Source organism: Myotis daubentonii, chromosome 8 (genome assembly GCF_963259705.1).
Source record: "Myotis daubentonii chromosome 8, mMyoDau2.1, whole genome shotgun sequence".
Lineage (NCBI taxonomy): Eukaryota > Metazoa > Chordata > Mammalia > Chiroptera > Vespertilionidae > Myotis > Myotis daubentonii.
Window position 1 is genome coordinate 50,123,667 of NC_081847.1, and position 18,094 is coordinate 50,141,760.

The 18,094-nt window shown below is 44.3% G+C and overlaps 1 protein-coding gene across 1 annotated transcript in view; it reads right to left on the reverse strand.

Moving 5' to 3' along the window:
• Nucleotides 1–18,094, reverse strand: part of CD226 (CD226 molecule) — a 52,461-nt gene that overhangs the window by 23,995 nt on the left and 10,372 nt on the right. The window lies entirely within an intron of this gene.

The window sequence follows — 18,094 nt, forward strand, 5'->3', positions numbered from 1 at the left end:
GATATCCCAAAGGGTTCCTGTATCCCTCTCTGAGAACTGAAAGATCACACCGATTTTAATAGCCATATTAAAATGTAATTTACTTTTTTAACTCTTATTCTATAAAAATATGTATATTATAAATTCACTCTTATCCTGTAAGAATATATAGTAGAGATTTTCAGAGTCTCTGATGGCCACTGGGATGTGTGCTTATATGCTTATAAATTCTGGTCTTTTAAATTTTGTTTGGTTTTCATTTCTATTACAATAAATATTTATAGAACAAAACTCTTTGGGGTCTTCAATCATTTCTAAAAGAATAAATGAGGAAAAACAATTCTAAAATTCATATGGAACCACAAAAGGCCACAATAGACAAAACTAGCTTGAAAAAGAACAAAGCTGGAGGTGTCACACTTCCTGATTTCAAACTAAACTACAAAGCCACAATAATTAAAACAACCTGGTACTGGCAAAAAGACAAAAATATAGAAGAGAATGGAAAGCCCAGAAATAAATCCATATATACATGGTCAGCGGATCTTCAACCAGAGTGCCAAGAATGCACAATGGAGAAAGGATAGTCTCTTCAACACATGTTCTTGGAAAAACAGGCATACACATTATAAAAGGACAAAATTGGACCTTTCTCTTATACCATGCACAAAAACCTACTCAAAATGGATAACGACTTAAATGTAAGTTCTGAAACTGTTTAACACTCCCAGAAGAAAACATAGGAGAAAGTTTCATGACATTGACCTTGGCAATGATTCTTGAATATGACACCAAAAGCATAGGCAACAAAAGGAAAAATAGACAAGTGAGACTACATCAAACTAAAGTATTCCCTCACAGCAAAGGAAACAGTGAACATAGTGAAAAGGCAACCTACACAATGGGAGAAAACATTTGCAAACCATATACCTGGAAGGATTAATTTCCAAAATATGTAAGGCATTCCTACGACTCAGTAGCAAAATAAAATAAAAACCCAATAACTGCTTATTTAATTTGAAAAATGGGATAAAGACTTGAATAGACATTTCTCTAAAGAAGATGTACAAATGGCTAACTGATTTATGAAAAGACGTTCAATGCCACTAATCATTAGGGAAATACAAATCGAAATCACAATGAGATATCACCTCAGATCTGTTAGGATGACTATTACAAAATAAAAGAAAAAGAGAAAGACAAGGCGAGGATATGAAGAAATTGGAACCCTTTTCCAGGTAGAAATGTAAAATGGCACAGCCTCTATTGCAGCACTATTCACAAATGAAAACATGTCCATTGATGGATAAATAGATTTTTAAAGTGTGGTATATATTACAATGGGGTGTTACTCAGCCTTTAAAAAGAAGGAAATCCGGCATTATGAGACAATGCAGATAAACCTGGAAGACAGTATGCCAAATGAAATAAATCAGACACAGAAATAAATTCCATGTATATGGTCAGTTGATTTTTAACAAGAGTGCCAAGAATGCACAATGGAGAGTGCTGCATGATTCCACTTCTGTAAGGAATCTCAAATAGTCAGACTCATAGATGTGAAGAATAAAATGGTGGCTGCCAGGGGCTGGGCTGGGGAGATGTGGGGAGTTGTGTCTCAGTGGATGTAGAGTTTCAGTTCTACTAGATAAATAGGTTCTAGAGATATGCTTGCTGTACAACATAATGCCTGTAGTTAGCAACATTATTTGTATACTTAAAAATCTGTTAAGACTTTAGACTTCATGTTATATGTTCTTAGCATAATAAAATCTTCTCTCAAAAAGAGTATAAAGGGAAAAGTTCCGAGCTCCGCCCCTCGCGTCGCTGCCCGGCTGTCTGGCCCGGGCGGACCCGAGACCCGCGACCTGCTACCGACCAATCTGCCCGGCACTTACCTGCTCCATGTCTGGTTCCTCCAGCGTCACCGCTATGGAGAAAGTGGTTCAACAGCTTTGGCTGGAGGCCAGGCTCAACCCCGTGAAAGTTTCCCAGGCAGCGGCAGATCTGAAACAATTCTGTCTGCAGAATGCTCAACATGACCCCCTGTTGACTGGAGTATCTTCAAGTACCAATCCCTTCAGATCCAGAAAGTTTGTTCCTTTTTGTAGTAAAATGAATTTTGAAGGTGTTCTAAACCACTTTTCTTGAACTGGCGAATATTCAAAGAGAGCTAAATCTGAAGTCTGTACAAAAACTTACCCTATAACGTGCCATACTCTATAAACTTCTGCTTTTGTCAGTCCTTAACACCTACCTCTCTGAATTTTCATGAATTAATATTTCACAAGAATGATTATTTTATATACACTGGCAGCAGCATACAGATAAAATACTTTTTAAAAAGAGAGTATAAAGGGATCCTGAGACCAAACAATTGAAGAACCTGATCTAGAGAATAACCTTCAAGAATTAGGTTAGTGGGGAGGAGTAGGGAGGGGGGTAGGTTATGTCAGTCTATTTAATCCGATAGTTCTGCTATGGCTGACAAGGAATTTCAACCTACTGTCCAAATAGAAAGGGCAGTCATGGTGTCACAGAGCCCTGGACAATAGTGCGGAACTGAGAGACCATTAATCCCAGCCTCTCTGTGTCACTAACTCACTCAGGCTGCCGGAGAGCCCCTTTCTTGATGTCCAATGAAAAAGAAGAGAGGAGAGAAGAAGATCCCCACTTGAGAGAGAGTGCAAAATAAAGTCTAAAATACAATAAGATTCACTGTTTGTGTTCAACTAGAAGACTGTCAGTGAGAGTTTCGTCCCCACCAAACCAGCTTCTCTTCAGCAAGTGGTTCCATGTGTCAGAAAGTTTTTGGAAAGAGAAAACCACAGCACTCCCGCTTCTCACCCGGTAGCTGTGCAACCATTTACCAAAGCTAACACTCTACCCACATGACAAGCACACAGGAAACATTTCATCTCTGGGTTACCAGCCAGCACAAGAACAGGGAGGAAATAGAAGGAAAGAGAGAAAATCCATAAGAAATGAAAAAACAAAGAATATAAAAGTTTAAAGGAAATAAATGAGCAATTAGAATAAGATAGGAAAAGAGGAGGCATGAGAAAATAAGAAGCCAGAGACGTTATCAATAAGAGGCTAAATCAGATCACAGCATACTGTGTTGAGAAAATGAAAGAACATAAAAGAAATGACAAAAAGAAAGAGAAACCCATTTTTACACCGCGCCGAAGCCTCGGAAATAAGGCGCAGGCTGGCTTGGCGGCAGCATTGATATTGGTCTTCAGAGCTCACATACCTGCTTTTTTTCCTTTGTGGCGACAGCTGTCCTCCAATCTCAGAAACTTGCTTTATCTGCCAATCTAACCCACCCTGCTATCAGGAAGCAACACTATGGAGTGTGACTGGGTGTAAAGTGTCTGTATTTGCACAAAGGACAGGCCCAGGAGGGAGGCCGGGCCTGGGGGTCTCAGGGGAAGGGGCGCTCTACATCAGGACCCAGGCTGGAACCGACAGAAGCAGGCCCGCCCCAGAGGCAGGTGGTTTGGAGGCACAGAGTGGACTCCCTTAACCTCTCCTGATGAACCGAAGAGCTGGCTGGAGTCAGGTGGAAATCTAGGCGAGGCCTGCACAACCGGCCTCCCTCACATGGGGCTGGCTGCTGCTCAGAACACCCGATTCTCCTGCACGGCACATGGAGAGCGACCAAAACAACCCGAAAACCAGGAGGACCCCACATGCACCAGGACCCTGGCACCCTGATTTGGAAAGCGAATCTACTTAAAATGGCAATAAAATTGTCATTGTTAATAGGAAAGAAAGGTTTGATTACAATTGAATCCTAAAAACAGAAACAAAAATAATAAAAGCCAGTTAATTTTACATTTCTAACTAGTTATGTATTAATTCTTAGCATAAACATAGAATAGATTGTGGGGGGAATGTTTGTTTGCTTTTAAAAACTTTCTTTTTAGCCCGGGGCCGAATGGCTCAGTTGGTTGGAGCATCCTCTTATACACTGAGAGTTTTGAGTTCAATTCCTGATCAAGACACAGTCTAGGTTTGGGGTTCAATCCTGGGTCTGGTCATTTGCGGGAGGCAATGGATAGATCTTTCTCTCACGTCAATGTTTCTCTCTCTCTCCCTTCTTCTCTCTTTTTCTCAACTCAATAAAAACACTCTCGGGTGAGAATTTTAAAAATAATTAAAAACTTCATTTTTAGAGTAGTTATGTGTTTACAGCAAAATTGAGAGGGAGGTACAGAGATTTCCTATTACCTACACACAGCCTCCCATTACCTACATCCCTCACCAGACTGCCGCATTTTTTTTACCAAGGATGAACCTACATGGACACATCATAATCCCACAAAGTCCATAGTTCACCTCAGCGTTCACTCTTCATGCTGTACATTCTGTGGGTTTGGACAAATGTATAATGACACGTATTCATCATCATAATATCAGAGTATTTTCACTGCCCTAAAAATCCTATGTGTTCTGTCTATTCGCCCTGCTTCCTCTCAACCCCTGGCAACTCAAAAGAGTGTCTCCATAGATCTGCCTTTTCCAGAATGTCATAGAGTTGGGCTCATGCAGTATGTAACCTTTTCAACGTAGCTTCTTTCATGTGATCACATGTGTTTAAGCTTTTGCCATGCCTTTTCATGGTTTGCTAGGTCATTTCTTTTTAGCACTGAATACTATTCCATTGTCTGGATGTACCACAGTTTATCTATTCACCTCCTGAAGGGCATCTTGATGGCTTCCACGTTTTGCTAATTATGAAAAAAGTGTTGTATACAGCAGCCATGGGCAGGCTTTCGTGTAAACATGAGTTTTCAGTTCCTTTGGGCAAACATCAAAGAGCATGCTTGCTTCGTTTGTAGGATGAGTGTGTTTGGTTTTGTAAGAAACTGCCAACCTGCCTTACAAAGTGGCTGCCCCGTTTTGCATCCATCCCCACCCGCAGTGAAGGCGCCTTCCTGCTGCCCCACACCCTCGCCAGCACCGGGTGCCGTCAGGGCTCTGGATTTGGCCATGCGAACAGTTTGTCTGTGTTGTTCTCACATGGTGTGTATGTAGAATAACATGATGGATTCCTCTGTACTTTGTATGTGATTTTTCTAGCATGATGATAGATCATTTTGGAAAAATATCTTAGTGCCCAAGCAAACTAACACGGGGTAAGGACTTCATCGGTGCAGCATTTCAGATCCCACCTGGATCCCTCCGCACCGAGAAGCAGCAGCAAGGCCACCCACTGGGGGATCAGCCATCTTCTCCAAGCCCCTCCACACGCGTGGCCGTTCTCTGTCCTTCACTTAAAGTGCAGATACCAGGGGAAAGAGCCAAACAAGATAAAAATAAGTTAAAGGACTGCCTGACTGAACGGCACAGATAAGTGGGAGGAACAAGAGCTGCTGGAAGAGATAAAAACACAACCTGACAAAGCGTCTGGAGGCTGCGAGCTCGGCCATCTGTTTAAATGCAGGAAGGCGAGCATGTCCTAGATGGCAGGGCAGAGGCGCGGCCCAGAAAACACACACTAAGAGAAGGTGTGTAGTTTGTCCAAAATGCAGTGCCCCTATGAGCACCAATGAGCAAAAGGGTTCTGGCCCAGGCCTGGGACCACTTGTGATTTAAACGTCCTGTGATTCAACTGCTATGGCCGCAGATGAGTCCCCAGAGCCCAGGCTGCCTCCTGGCCGCTTCACGGAGCCCCCAAATCTGTAGGGTGTTTGTCTCAAGGGGCCATGGGTCCTCATGCTGTAACTTTAGCTCACAGGTTTTAATTGTGAAAAAGTAAACTCCCGTCTATTCATTCCAGTACAATGAGGGAGAACAATGCTTCCTATTTAAGTCAGCACCACAAGGTTTGCTGTAGTACATGAGCAACGCTGCACTTTCTCCAACCAGAAACATAAGTGTCTCATGGGAGGTGAGAATTTTAAATAGTATAGCTCTGAAGGCTTGCAAACCCAGATGATGACAAAAGCCAGGGGACTGGCTTGTTTTCCACGAAAGTGTCAGCAGTTGGCCTCGCAGACTTGGAAATTTCTGGTAGACTTTCTGCATGGCCGAGTTTTACAGAAAAAGAATCAAAAGATGAACACTGACCCTAATCCTCCCCGACTAGAAAACAGACTGTGTCGGTGACTATCACTGGAGACGATGGTAAGCATTTTGTCTCATTATATTTAACATTTTCAACATACTTCAAAAGCAAACTAACAGGCCTGGAATTTGCCCTTACCATGTGCCAGCATTAAATGCATTACATGTGCTAACACCTTGAGTCCTCCCGACAGCCCGGAGGCAGGTCCAGCTGGCAGGGGCGGAGAAGGGAGTCCCACGAGGCAGGAGGCTTGAGCAGCTGCCCCTGGGCCAGGGCTGTCATCCCTACCCTGTGAAGGGGCACACAGGACACTCCGAGTGGGAACGGGGCTGCGTTTCACAGAGGAAGGAAGCTCCTGTTCCTAAATATCTTATTTTATGATGCCTCAAATCCTATAACTAGAAATCAGTTTCTTTGCTTGTCCTTGTTAAAATGCACATAACAACCTCAGCTCCCAGCAGCACCAACAAACACATCCATGAAAAATTGTCCATTAGATTGCTTTCCAGGTAGAAGGAAAGGAAGCCAATTTTTCGGAACAGACTGGCTGCAGCAAAGGAAAGAGTCAGGAGCCTGCCTTGTCACAGGTCACAGGTCACAGGTCACAGGTCACATGTTACTGTCTTCCCTAGGACCAAAGTTTAGAGGAGAATGAGGGCCTGCAATTGCCGGGTGGGGGATTTAGACTAAGACAGATTACAAACAAAACTGCCTCTTTTATCATTCGTTCATTCATTCATTCAACAGAGATTACTGTGCGTTCACACAAAGACAAGTAAGGCACAGTGTGAGCTGATGGGAAGACACACAACCAGGTCATTGCACCAAACCTCTTGAGATTCCCCCAAATTGTTACTTTTCTCTCTTTCATCATCTAGAGTGTCGGGTATGCCCTGACGTATGTGGATAAGCATATCTTTAATTCCTCAGATAACGTGTTAGGAGAAAAGGTAACTGAAAAGGATCAAAGATGAAGGCTCCCATCTAACAATTAATCCGCTGACCACTACGCTTTGAAGTAGCAGGGGGAAGGTTTTGGGAAGGAAATGAGGAGTAGTTTGGAACCTCTTCGAAAGAAGCAAAGAGCTTTATCGTGGCCAAGAGTCCCTGTATTCGAACCTTGAACATGAGTCAGAGCCTCCTCTCTAAACTTGACGTCCCAGGCATGGCAGACACCAGCTCAATTTCAAGCAGGGCACACTTACCACAGCCCCACATCACACAGCTCTTACAGCTTTTGGCAGTGTGGGGAGCTAACCCCAATTAAGCAAACCAGCCCTTAAGAGTCTGTGGTAAAAAGATGGGTGAGGCCATATTTATGGGCTATCTATGTGAGCCCAACCTATCCCCACCCTGGGTAGCTTACAAAAGAGTCAGTTGCTTTAATCATGAATCCAGTTTAAAAATCTTTAGTAAGGGCCTAATATATGTATGGGACTGGAGAAGAGATTAGGGATGCAGTGAAAAATGAGACAAACATGGTCCCTATCCTCCCAGAGTCAATAAAGTAGTAAGGAAGCCATACGATTAAACAGATCTAAACAGATTGTCACAGTCCACACAGTGGGGGCCAGGAGAGGGAAGTAGTGGAGAGGGAAGCAGTGGAGAGGAGGTACAGCCCAGGCACAGAAGCAAGTCTTGGCTGGACTTGGAGCAAAGCCACAGAGGTAGGCAACCGCCAAGGACACACCGATGCACGTGGGGAATCATAGGAAATACAGGTGGAGAGGAGAAGGTTTGGAATGTTGGTCAATATGCTTATGCTTAGTGTTGTAGCGTGAATGTCTGGGGCTGGATAGTGAGACTTCAGGGAGACTGAGCAGGCGGCTGCACTCGGTGTGGATGAAAGAAGTAATCGAAGCCTAGAAACTGAATGATGAGGAGCGTTTGAGAATTCCTGTCACCGCTGGAGGCTCGGCAACCGGAACAAGAGAAAAGGAGGGAAAGGAAGAGAAATGTCAAACATCGAAAAAGGTTAAAACTTCCAACAGTAAATGTTTTGACAGTAGAGGCTTCAACCGCTGCATCGAATGAGAATTGGATGTTATCACAGCTAATTTGCTGCTTCATTTCTCAAGGATAACCAAAAACTGGCTGTGGCCTCTCTGTTTCCATTATGCTCAAGGTGAGGAAGAATATTGGAGAAGCTCGAGCAATTCAAACACACCAGAAAGGCTGTCAGGGAGATTTTTCAAACATAGGAGAAAAAAATCACCTTTTATATGGCTAAAAAGAATATCTAAAATCGTGCCAACGAAGCCTTGAGCCAGGGAATGTTATTACATAAGACAAAAGATTTCATTTTCACCAAAATATTTAAAGGATCGTCTGGGAGGCAGATAAAACCTTTCAAACAACGTCTGGCAGCAAAAGAAAGCTAATGACTCCACTTTTCAAAAGAACCGAAGACAAGAAGATTATCTACGTTTTAAGAATAAATAAACACTGAAGAGACAAAGCATATTATCTCTGTGTGAAATAAATGACACGCGGCAAAGTACATTTTCATCTTTTCTTGCGGAACAATGCAGGGTCAGGCCAAAACAATGGAATTGTTTATCATGACCGATGCCTGAATACCAGTAACCAGATGCGGAGTTTGCTGAATAGGACCCAATGCTGCACGAGGATTTAAAAAATTAAGTTCTTTTTTTAAAAAAAAGTGTCAATTAGTCACCTTCAGGAATGTAAACGGTCCCCTGCCTTCATACTACTTTGTTTTCACTCTTTACATACAAGCTCAAATCCAAAGCAGGAAATGAGTAAAACTTCCGGTGATCTGAGCTGCTTTGCTGATCTTAGAAAGAGCTTACAAATGAACTCTCCCTCCATCCGTCTTATAGAAGGTAGCCTGTGTCTCTTTTTTTTTCTTCACTTTTATGAAGCTTCGCTTCATGAGTTTTAAAACTCGGAAATTGTCCACAGAAAACACACCCTGTTACCTTCAACAATCTACTCAGATACAAGATAAATGAATGCCCCGTGGAGTTTATAACATACTAGAGGCAGGGTGCATAAAATTCGTGCACTCCAGGGGATCCCTCAGCCCGGCCTGCACCCTCTCACAGTCCAGGAGCCCTCGGGGATGTCCAACTCACAGCTTAGGCCTGCTCATCCTTAGTGCTGCCATGAAGGTGGGAGAGGCTCCCACCACTGCCACTGTGCTTGCCAGACATGGGCCCAACTCAGGGCTTCTGGCTGAGCAGCGTTCCCCCTGTGAGAGCGCACTGACCCTCAGGGGGAAGCTCCTGCATTGAGCGTCTGCCCCCTAGTGGTCTGTGGGGGTCATAACGACTGGTCGTTCTGCTGTTCAGTCTATTTGCATATTAGCCTTTTATTATATAGAACTAGAAGCCCAGTGCATGAAATTCGTGCATGGGGCATTCCCTCAGCCCAGCCTGCACCCTCTCGCAATCTGGGACTGCTGGCTTCTATCCCCTTGCCTGCCTGCCTGATCGTACCTAACCCCTCTGTCTGCATGCCTGATCATCCCTAACTTGCACCCCTGCTGGCCTGATTGCCCCTAACTGCCTCTGCCTCACCCCCACCCTAAGCCACAGTCTAGCCTCCCTCTGCAGGAGGTGACCTGGCCAATCAGAGGAAGGCACTGCCCCCATCACCCTGCTGCTGCTGCCATTGCCAGCCACCATGGCTACCTGAGCCACGGCCCACCCCTCCCACATGGCTGCCTGAGCTTCAGCCTGCCCCTCCCATGCAGCGCCGCCCACCCCTCCAGCGCAGCACCCGCCCTAGGCCCTCGCAGCCATTGTGGCTTTGTCCGGATGGACATCCAGATGGACGCCTGGAAGATGTCTGCTCTAATTAGCATATTACCTTTTATTAGTATAGATAACCACTTACTGTCTCACTAAGGCATTCCTTTCTTCAATTCTATAATATTTGAAAAATCTTGACTTTTTTTCTTTTTGCTTTCATGAAAGATATGTCCTCTATGCTTCTCTCTCAACACAGGACTACTCATAATTCTTCAAAAGAAAACAACTTTGGTGCATTCTCAAATTATAATCATAATATTTACTATATACTAGGTACTTGTAATTTGACATGAGGAAAGTGACACTTTCCAGGGAATGTTTGTCCCTACATTTGGGGAACAATTATAATTATCACTTTAAAGATATGTTGACAAATGTCATGGCTAGTGAAGGTAGAGTCAGCATTTGGACCCAGGAATGTGATTCAATTTCTTAATAGAAAGAAGCAAATTACATGCCAGAATAGTAGACTCATATCACATAGCTCACTGTGGCTCCTACGTGGAAAGACAAGTAAAACTACTAGATGTGAAGCCCTTTAACTAAACATATAACCTCATGTGTGCTCTGTTAGTCATCTGTATGTACCTCCTCTGCTCCCATCTAGATACAAGCAGTCACTGCTGTCTTAAAATGCATTTTTTTTTTCACACTGAGCTGTGGACATTTCTACCCACCTTTCTCTGCCAAGCAGTCCTTCCCACTTACAAAGCTGATTGTGGCCACTCTCTTGCACACCTACAGTCTCAACACCTCCAGTTCCCAGGAGCCTCATTCAAGCACAAACTCTGTCCCCATCACCTTGTCACCATATCCATCCGTGGCCTGTAATCTCTGTCCCCACCAGACCATTCGTGGCCCTCATATATCCCTACTCCATGTCTTTGTGCTATTCGGTCTGCTGAAACCCCCAAAACTTTTATTCACCCTGAAAACCTCCTAGAATAAGATCTTTGGTGAAGTTTTCTCCAACTTCGCCGCAACGGGCATCATACTATCGTTACTCCACTCTGACATCTGTTAGACATGAACACATCTCATGTGCCATTGGATGGTGAGCATCCCCAGGCAGTAGTGGCTTCTTAATCATAAAAGAGACACCAATCTCTTTACTACCTCCCCAACCCAGTTGCATTAATAAGCCAGCCACCCCTCCCTTCAGGCTAAGCCATGTGTTCATATCAAATATAACGTGTGCCCAGTGGGGAGACTCACAGTGCTCCTCCCTTACTTTATCCTGTGAATGTGACCTGATGTGGCCTTTCTGTTCATTAGTCAACCTAAGTAACTGCAAATAAAAGCTAAGGACTCAAATATTATGTGGCCTGCACACTCCAAATTTTATCCAATCCTGTTTGGTATAATTTGCCTCATGGTATTCTTTATTTTTATTACCATGGTTTGGTTTGGGTGGTGGTGGTGGTGGTGTGTGTGTGTGTGTGTGTGTGTGTGTGTGTGTGTGTAGAAATAAAAAAAGTAGATCGCATTTCTGCCTTTGGATAATTACACTTAAGAGAGTACCAAGAATCCTCACTATCTTTCTGATAGCCCTTATTATCAGTGACGTTGACATAAGAAATTCCCCATGATAAATGACCAGTCATCAATTACTACGCGGATCACTAACATAGATACAAACCTGGAAAAATAAGCATTCAGAAGGTTTTTATAACAGCACTGAAGGTATGGCAAATATATTACAAAACTTTAAATTTATTCTAATGAGAAGAATAAATATTATTTTTCAAATATTAATACGGGCCTAATAGGCATGAGAATCATTTCATCATCAAGACGGCCTTGCTGAGACTATACAAATTTTGCCCTAGACACAGACATGGGTAAAAGGAACGATTCGCATTGAAGGTCCCAAGGCCTCATTTAGAAATGCTGCATTTCAATAGCATTTCAGATGCATGTCTCCACTAATCCTGTGAAGTCAGGAAACTGAGACCGGGCCATTCTGAGGACACACAGTGCTGAAAGCAGGTGCCTGGGAATTCTACCCCAAAGCAGCTTGAAATGTTGAGGACTGGTAGGAGTTAGAGGCGCTGGGAGCAAAGACAGCACAGTGCTGGGGGGCTCAGAGAGACAGCACAGTGCTGGGGGGCTCAGGAAGACAGCACAGTGCTGGGGGGGTCAGGGAGACAGCACAGTGCTGGGGGGGGTCAGGGAGACAGCACAGTGCTGGGGGGGTCAGGGAGACAGCACAGTGCTGGGGGGGGTCAGGGAGACAGCACAGTGCTGGGGGGGTCAGGGAGACAGCACAGTGCTGGGGGGGTCAGGGAGACAGCACAGTGCTGGGGGGGGGGTCAGGGAGACAGCACAGTGCTGGGGGGCTCAGAGAGACAGCACAGTGCTGGGGGGCTCAGGAAGACAGCACAGTGCTGGGGGGGTCAGGGAGACAGCACAGTGCTGGGGGGGGGTCAGGGAGACAGCACAGTGCTGGGGGGGTCAGGGAGACAGCACAGTGCTGGGGGGGTCAGGGAGACAGCACAGTGCTGGGGGGGTCAGGGAGACAGCACAGTGCTGGGGGGGGGTCAGGGAGACAGCACAGTGCTGGGGGGCTCAGGAAGACAGCACAGTGCTGGGGAGGGGCTCAGGGAGACAGCATAATACTGTTGGGGGGCTCAGGAAGACAGCACAGTGCTGGGGTGGGGGGTCAGGGAGACAGCACAGTGCTGGGGGGCGCTCAGAAAGACAGCACAGTGCTGGGGCGGGTCAGGGAGACAGCACAGTGCTGGGGGGGGTCAGGGAGACAGCACAGTGCTGGGGAGGCTCAGGGAGACAGCACAGTGCTGGGGGGAGGACTCAGGGAGAAGCACAGTCCTGGGGGGCTCAGGGAGACAGCACAGTGCTGGGGGGGGCACTCAGGGAGACAGCACAGTGCTGGGGGGGGCTCAGGGAGACAGCACAGTGCTGGGGGAGGTCAGGGAGACAGCACAGTGCTGGGGGGCTCAGAGAGACAGCACAGTGCTGGGGGGGTCAGGGAGAAGCACAGTGCTGGGGGCGGCGGGTCAGGGAGACAGCACAGTGCTGGGGGGGTCAGGGAGACAGCACAGTGCTGGGGGGAGGACTCAGGGAGACAGCACAGTGCTGGGGGGGTCAGGGAGACAGCACAGTGCTGGGGGGAGGACTCAGGGAGAAGCACAGTGCTGGGAGGCTCAGGGAGAAGCACAGTGCTGGGGGGGGCGGGTCAGGGAGACAGCACAGTGCTGGGGGGAGGACTCAGGGAGACAGCACAGTGCTGGTGGGGTGCTCAGGGAGACAGCACAGTGCTGGGGGGCTCAGAGAGACAGCACAGTGCTGGGGGGAGGACTCAGGGAGAAGCACAGTGCTGGGGGGTGGGGGTCAGGGAGACAGGGTGAGGCTGGCAGATCCAGGGCTACAGTGTGACTGATGAGAACCCCACTGAGATTTTTCAAGTCTCTTAGCAGCAACTGCTAAAAGGTTCTCTTTTATACCTCCTTACCCATCAGCTCTGGCCTTTTTAAAAATTTGCTGTTCCCCAGTGAGGTCTCTATCCCCCTCAATAGAAATCCATAAATTTATCTCCACAAATCCTGGAGGCCTAAAAAAAAAATTAAGTAGATTAATGGGAAACTTGCAAAAAAGTGACAAGCTTGATAGAAGCAACACATATGATTCAGGCTGGAAAGAGGTCAGTCAATAAACATCAATGGAGTATTGTGCCCTCGGACTGCCAAAGAAAAAATGTTTATAGAGGAAAGATACAGCAATGTTTATAAAGGACGGCATGCACAGACATCATCTGAATTGACAGCTGCTACAGAAACTGCATGTTTTTATGAAGTGGACACTTGGTTGTTCTATAGACCTCCAAGCCAATACTATAAAACTAAAAAAAATATATATTACTCAAAATCTGGTGGACTCCTTAAATATATATGTACTGGGTCTTTTATAAGTTTTATTGAATTTATTGGGGTGACATTGGTTAATAAATTATATAGGTTTAAGGTGTACAACTCTATAATACATCGTCTGTATATTGCACTGTGGGTCCACCACCCAAAGTTAAATCCCCTTCTGGCACCATTTATCTCCCCTTTATCCTCCTCTACCTCCCCCACCCCCCTGGCAAGTGTGTTTGTGTGTTTGTGGAAATACTCTTGAACTTGCACTCTGGACTGGATGTCTCATTCCTTAAGAACCTGAAGAGGGAACTCAATGGAATGGCCGTGCATTGAGCACCTGCTATGTGCTAGGCACACACATCATCTCATTAATTCTCAAGCCTGCCCATAAGATGCATATTATTATTCCCATCCTATAGATTAATAAACCAAAGCTCAAAAAAAGAATGAAGGGACTTTCCAAATGTCACAGGACTAGTTAGAAGAATTCCATCTTTGTTCTTACGGTCATGAAGACAAAAAGCAAAACAATAGCTGGAGTTTCTCTAAATCGATCACTGCTAATAGCGAAATCTCCCATAAATTAGTCCTATAACTGAACTCAACATCAAATGTATATGTAAAATATTTTAAATTGGGGTAAAAATACATAACATAAATTTACTATTTTAACCTAGTTCAGTATTGTTATGCACATTCACATATTGTGCAATTAATCTCCAAAACTCCTTTTATCTTGCAAAATTGAAACTCTATACCTATTAAACAATTTCCCACTACCCATCCCTACCCCCTGACAACCACCATTCTACTTTCTGTCTCTATGAATTTAATTACTGTAGGTATATCCTATAAGAGAATCATGCAGTTATCTGTCCTATGTGACTGGCTTATTTCACTTAGAACAATGTCCTCAAGGTTCATCCATGTGTTGGAATGTTCTTCCTCTTTAAGGCTGAATTGTAATCCATTGTGTGTATATACAACTTGTTTATCCATTCATCCCTTGATGAAAACCTGGGTTGCTTCCACCTTTTGGCTGTTATGAATAACTCTTCTATGAACATGATGTACTAAACTTAATATATTTGCATGTAATTTGTTAATAAATTACGATGGCAAAACCTTGCAAATGACAATAAACTATTCTGGGTGGTAAATAAACTGGTGGGATAAATGACCAAGGTATCTCAGTAAACTATGAAATATGTAGAAAATGGTAGATACATTTCAATCAACTCCCCATGAAGAGAATATATTTAGGGAGGGGGGGGGGAATCTCTTTTCCTTATTTTTTTATGATGAAGTTAGGTATAAATAATTATTTAGGGAAGTAAGTATTACAAACACACACGCAAAAAATACTTGAAACTATGTTTTACATATTATGGGCTATAAATGTTACTTGAGGGAAAGTACTTCATACTTCCTGGAAGGCACTCGTCAGAGGTCGCTCTGTTCCCCTTAATCATGTTTGGAATTAATACCTTTCCTATGTACAGGTTTCCTATGGAAGCATCACTTCCCACCCTGTACCCCCATCCTTTTGCTGTTTTATTGAGCAAACTCCTAAGGAGCAAACTCCCAGTGACATCCCCCAAGTGCAAGCATTGTGCCCAATACTGTTGGGATCACAGGGAGGGTGATGCTGTCTTTGCTCATGCCTTTTCTGTCCCTTAAATTCTCTTTCACTCCATATGCGACGCACCCTTCAAAGGCAGCTAAGAAACCTTGCCTTGTTCCTGAAATGAGCAACACTGCAGGAATGGCTCCAAACAGTGTTTGCCATCCTGACCGACATGTAGCTTCCACTATCGGAGAATTGACTAACCGCCTAATGACGTCCAGAATCCAGACCTCTCACCCACTGACCTTCCCCTCAAACTGTGACCAAATGTATTTTTCATATGTCCCAAATATAAAGAGCGTTTCCCTTATACACGATGTTTTTCATGATGCGTCTTCCTTCTAGAATCATACTCAGACTTCCAAGCTGGGGCAGACACCTCCCATGGTTTCCTCAAACTGGAAGTAATCTCTTTATCTCTTAAGTCCCAAACGCTCTTCCAGGCTACATAACAAGTTCTGCCCTGCGCTGTGGGGACTTGGTCCACATGTTTACATAACTAGAAACTTCTAAAAAACAAAAACCTCACTCATTTCTTCTTCTTTTCTTCACACCAAAAGGCAAATGTCTAGACAATGGATTTAGAGCGGGTTTACACAATTTTTTAAATCACTATTATTTATCAACATTCAACCAATCAAAAGTAGACTTAAATGCCTCAAAGTGTCATTTGAGCAGCAATGTTGAATAATTTGCTCTTTGGCTTAAGTCTGCTCTTTTCACTGAAAACATATGAGTCAGAGTGTGTTAAGTATAAAACTGCTCCACAAAACACGATGCCAGTCATTGGAAATGTTTCTAACTTATTAAATGTCCATTCTTTTAGCAACCATTTCTAGGATTGAAGAAAAATGAAAGGAAGAAGTGACACAGTATTTAACTACATTAAATAAAGCTTCTTTTTTTATACTTATTCAATGAATGACTATGCTTCCTAAAAAATAAGCAAGATATATTTTGAGAAATATGATGTCATAAGCTACAAGGACAAGCTAAAAAAGTCTCATTTGTCTCATGCACTGTTACTGAGCTATGTCTCAGAGACAATAATTGAATCCCCTGCTGTCTCAGATGAAAAATGATGGATAGTTATCTCCTTATCCAAGGGGGATACAGTCTGAGACCTCCAGTGGATGCCTGAAACTGCAGATGTATGGAAACCTATATATATATATATATATATATATATATATATATATATATATATATCTCCTATATAAGAAAGAGGTAATATGCAAATTAATCTTCACAAGATGGCTACCTACAACCAGGTCAGCAAGGGGGTTAGTGAGGGCTGATCAAACAACTGAACAAGCAGGCTGTGTGGGGCAACCAGGTCGGCGGGGGGTTAGTGAGGGACAACCACATGACTGAACAGCAAGCTGCATAGGGCAACCAGGCCAGCAGGGGGGTAGTTGGGGGCTACCAGGCCAGCAGGGGGCACATTTAGGGGCAATCAGGCCAGCACGCAGAGGCAATGAAGGGTAATCAGGCTGGTGGCGGGGGGGGGGGGGGGGGGGGGCAGGTCGGGCAACCAGGCAGGCAGGCAGGTGAGCGATTAGGAGCCAGCAGTCCAGGATTGTGAGAAGGATGTCCGACTGCCGGTTTAGATCCCCAGGATTGGGCCTAAACTGGCAGTCAGACATCCCCCAAGGGGTCCTGGATTGGAGAGGGTGCAGGCTGGGCTGAGGGGACCCACCCCCCACCCCTGCACAAATTTTGTGCACCGGGCCTCTAGTATATATATTTTTTTCTATACATACATACCTATGATAAAGTTTGATTTATAAATTAGGCACAGTAAGAGATTAACAAAACAACTAATAAAATGGAATAATTATAAGAATAGTCTATAATTACATATTATAATTATACAAGTGATGTGAATGTGGTCTCTCCCTCAGAATATCTGATTGCACTGTACTCACCCTGCTTGTGGTGATGTGAGATGATGCAGTGCCAACATGATGGGATGGAGTGAGGAGAATGACATAAGCATTGGGACCTAAGATTAGTTCCTATAAGCTTTACTTGAACACCAGCATTATGATACCACGACAGTCGGTCTGACAACCAAGACAGCTACTAAGTGATAATGAGTGGATGGGTAGTGTGTACCTTCTGAAGATGTGAACAAAGGGATGACTCATGTCAGAGCTAGATGGTGAGAAAGATTTTGTCACACTATCAGGATGGTGTGCAATATTACACTTATAAGTTGGGTATTTCTGGAAATTTCCAGTTAATATTTTCAGACAACATTAACTGCAGGTAACTAAAACCAGGGAAAGGGAAATCATGGATATGGGGGATTGCTGCACTTCTGATTGTAGCATCCAGGTTGTAAAGAAAAATAACTCTATCCATTAGGGGAACAAATTTAATGGATGACCTGAAACTTTCTGAAGTTTCGGGTTATTTTGATGTCAAGATGGAAACTATCCTACATATGCAGAAAATACACACACACCCCTTCACTAAACTAATCCAGAATTGTCAATGTTGGAAGGCATATAGAATTGTAACCTGCAAAGAAATGAGACATAAGCCTGGCCTGTGTGGCTAAGTGGTTGAGCATCAACCTATGAACCAGGAGGTCACGGTTCAATTCCTGGTCAGGCATAAGCCCAGATCGCGGGCTCGGTCCCTGGTGTGGGGCTTGAAGGAGGCAGCCAATCCATGATTCTCTCTCATCATTGATGTTTCTATCTCCCTCTCCCTTTCTCTCTCTGAAAACAATAAAAACATATTTTTAAAT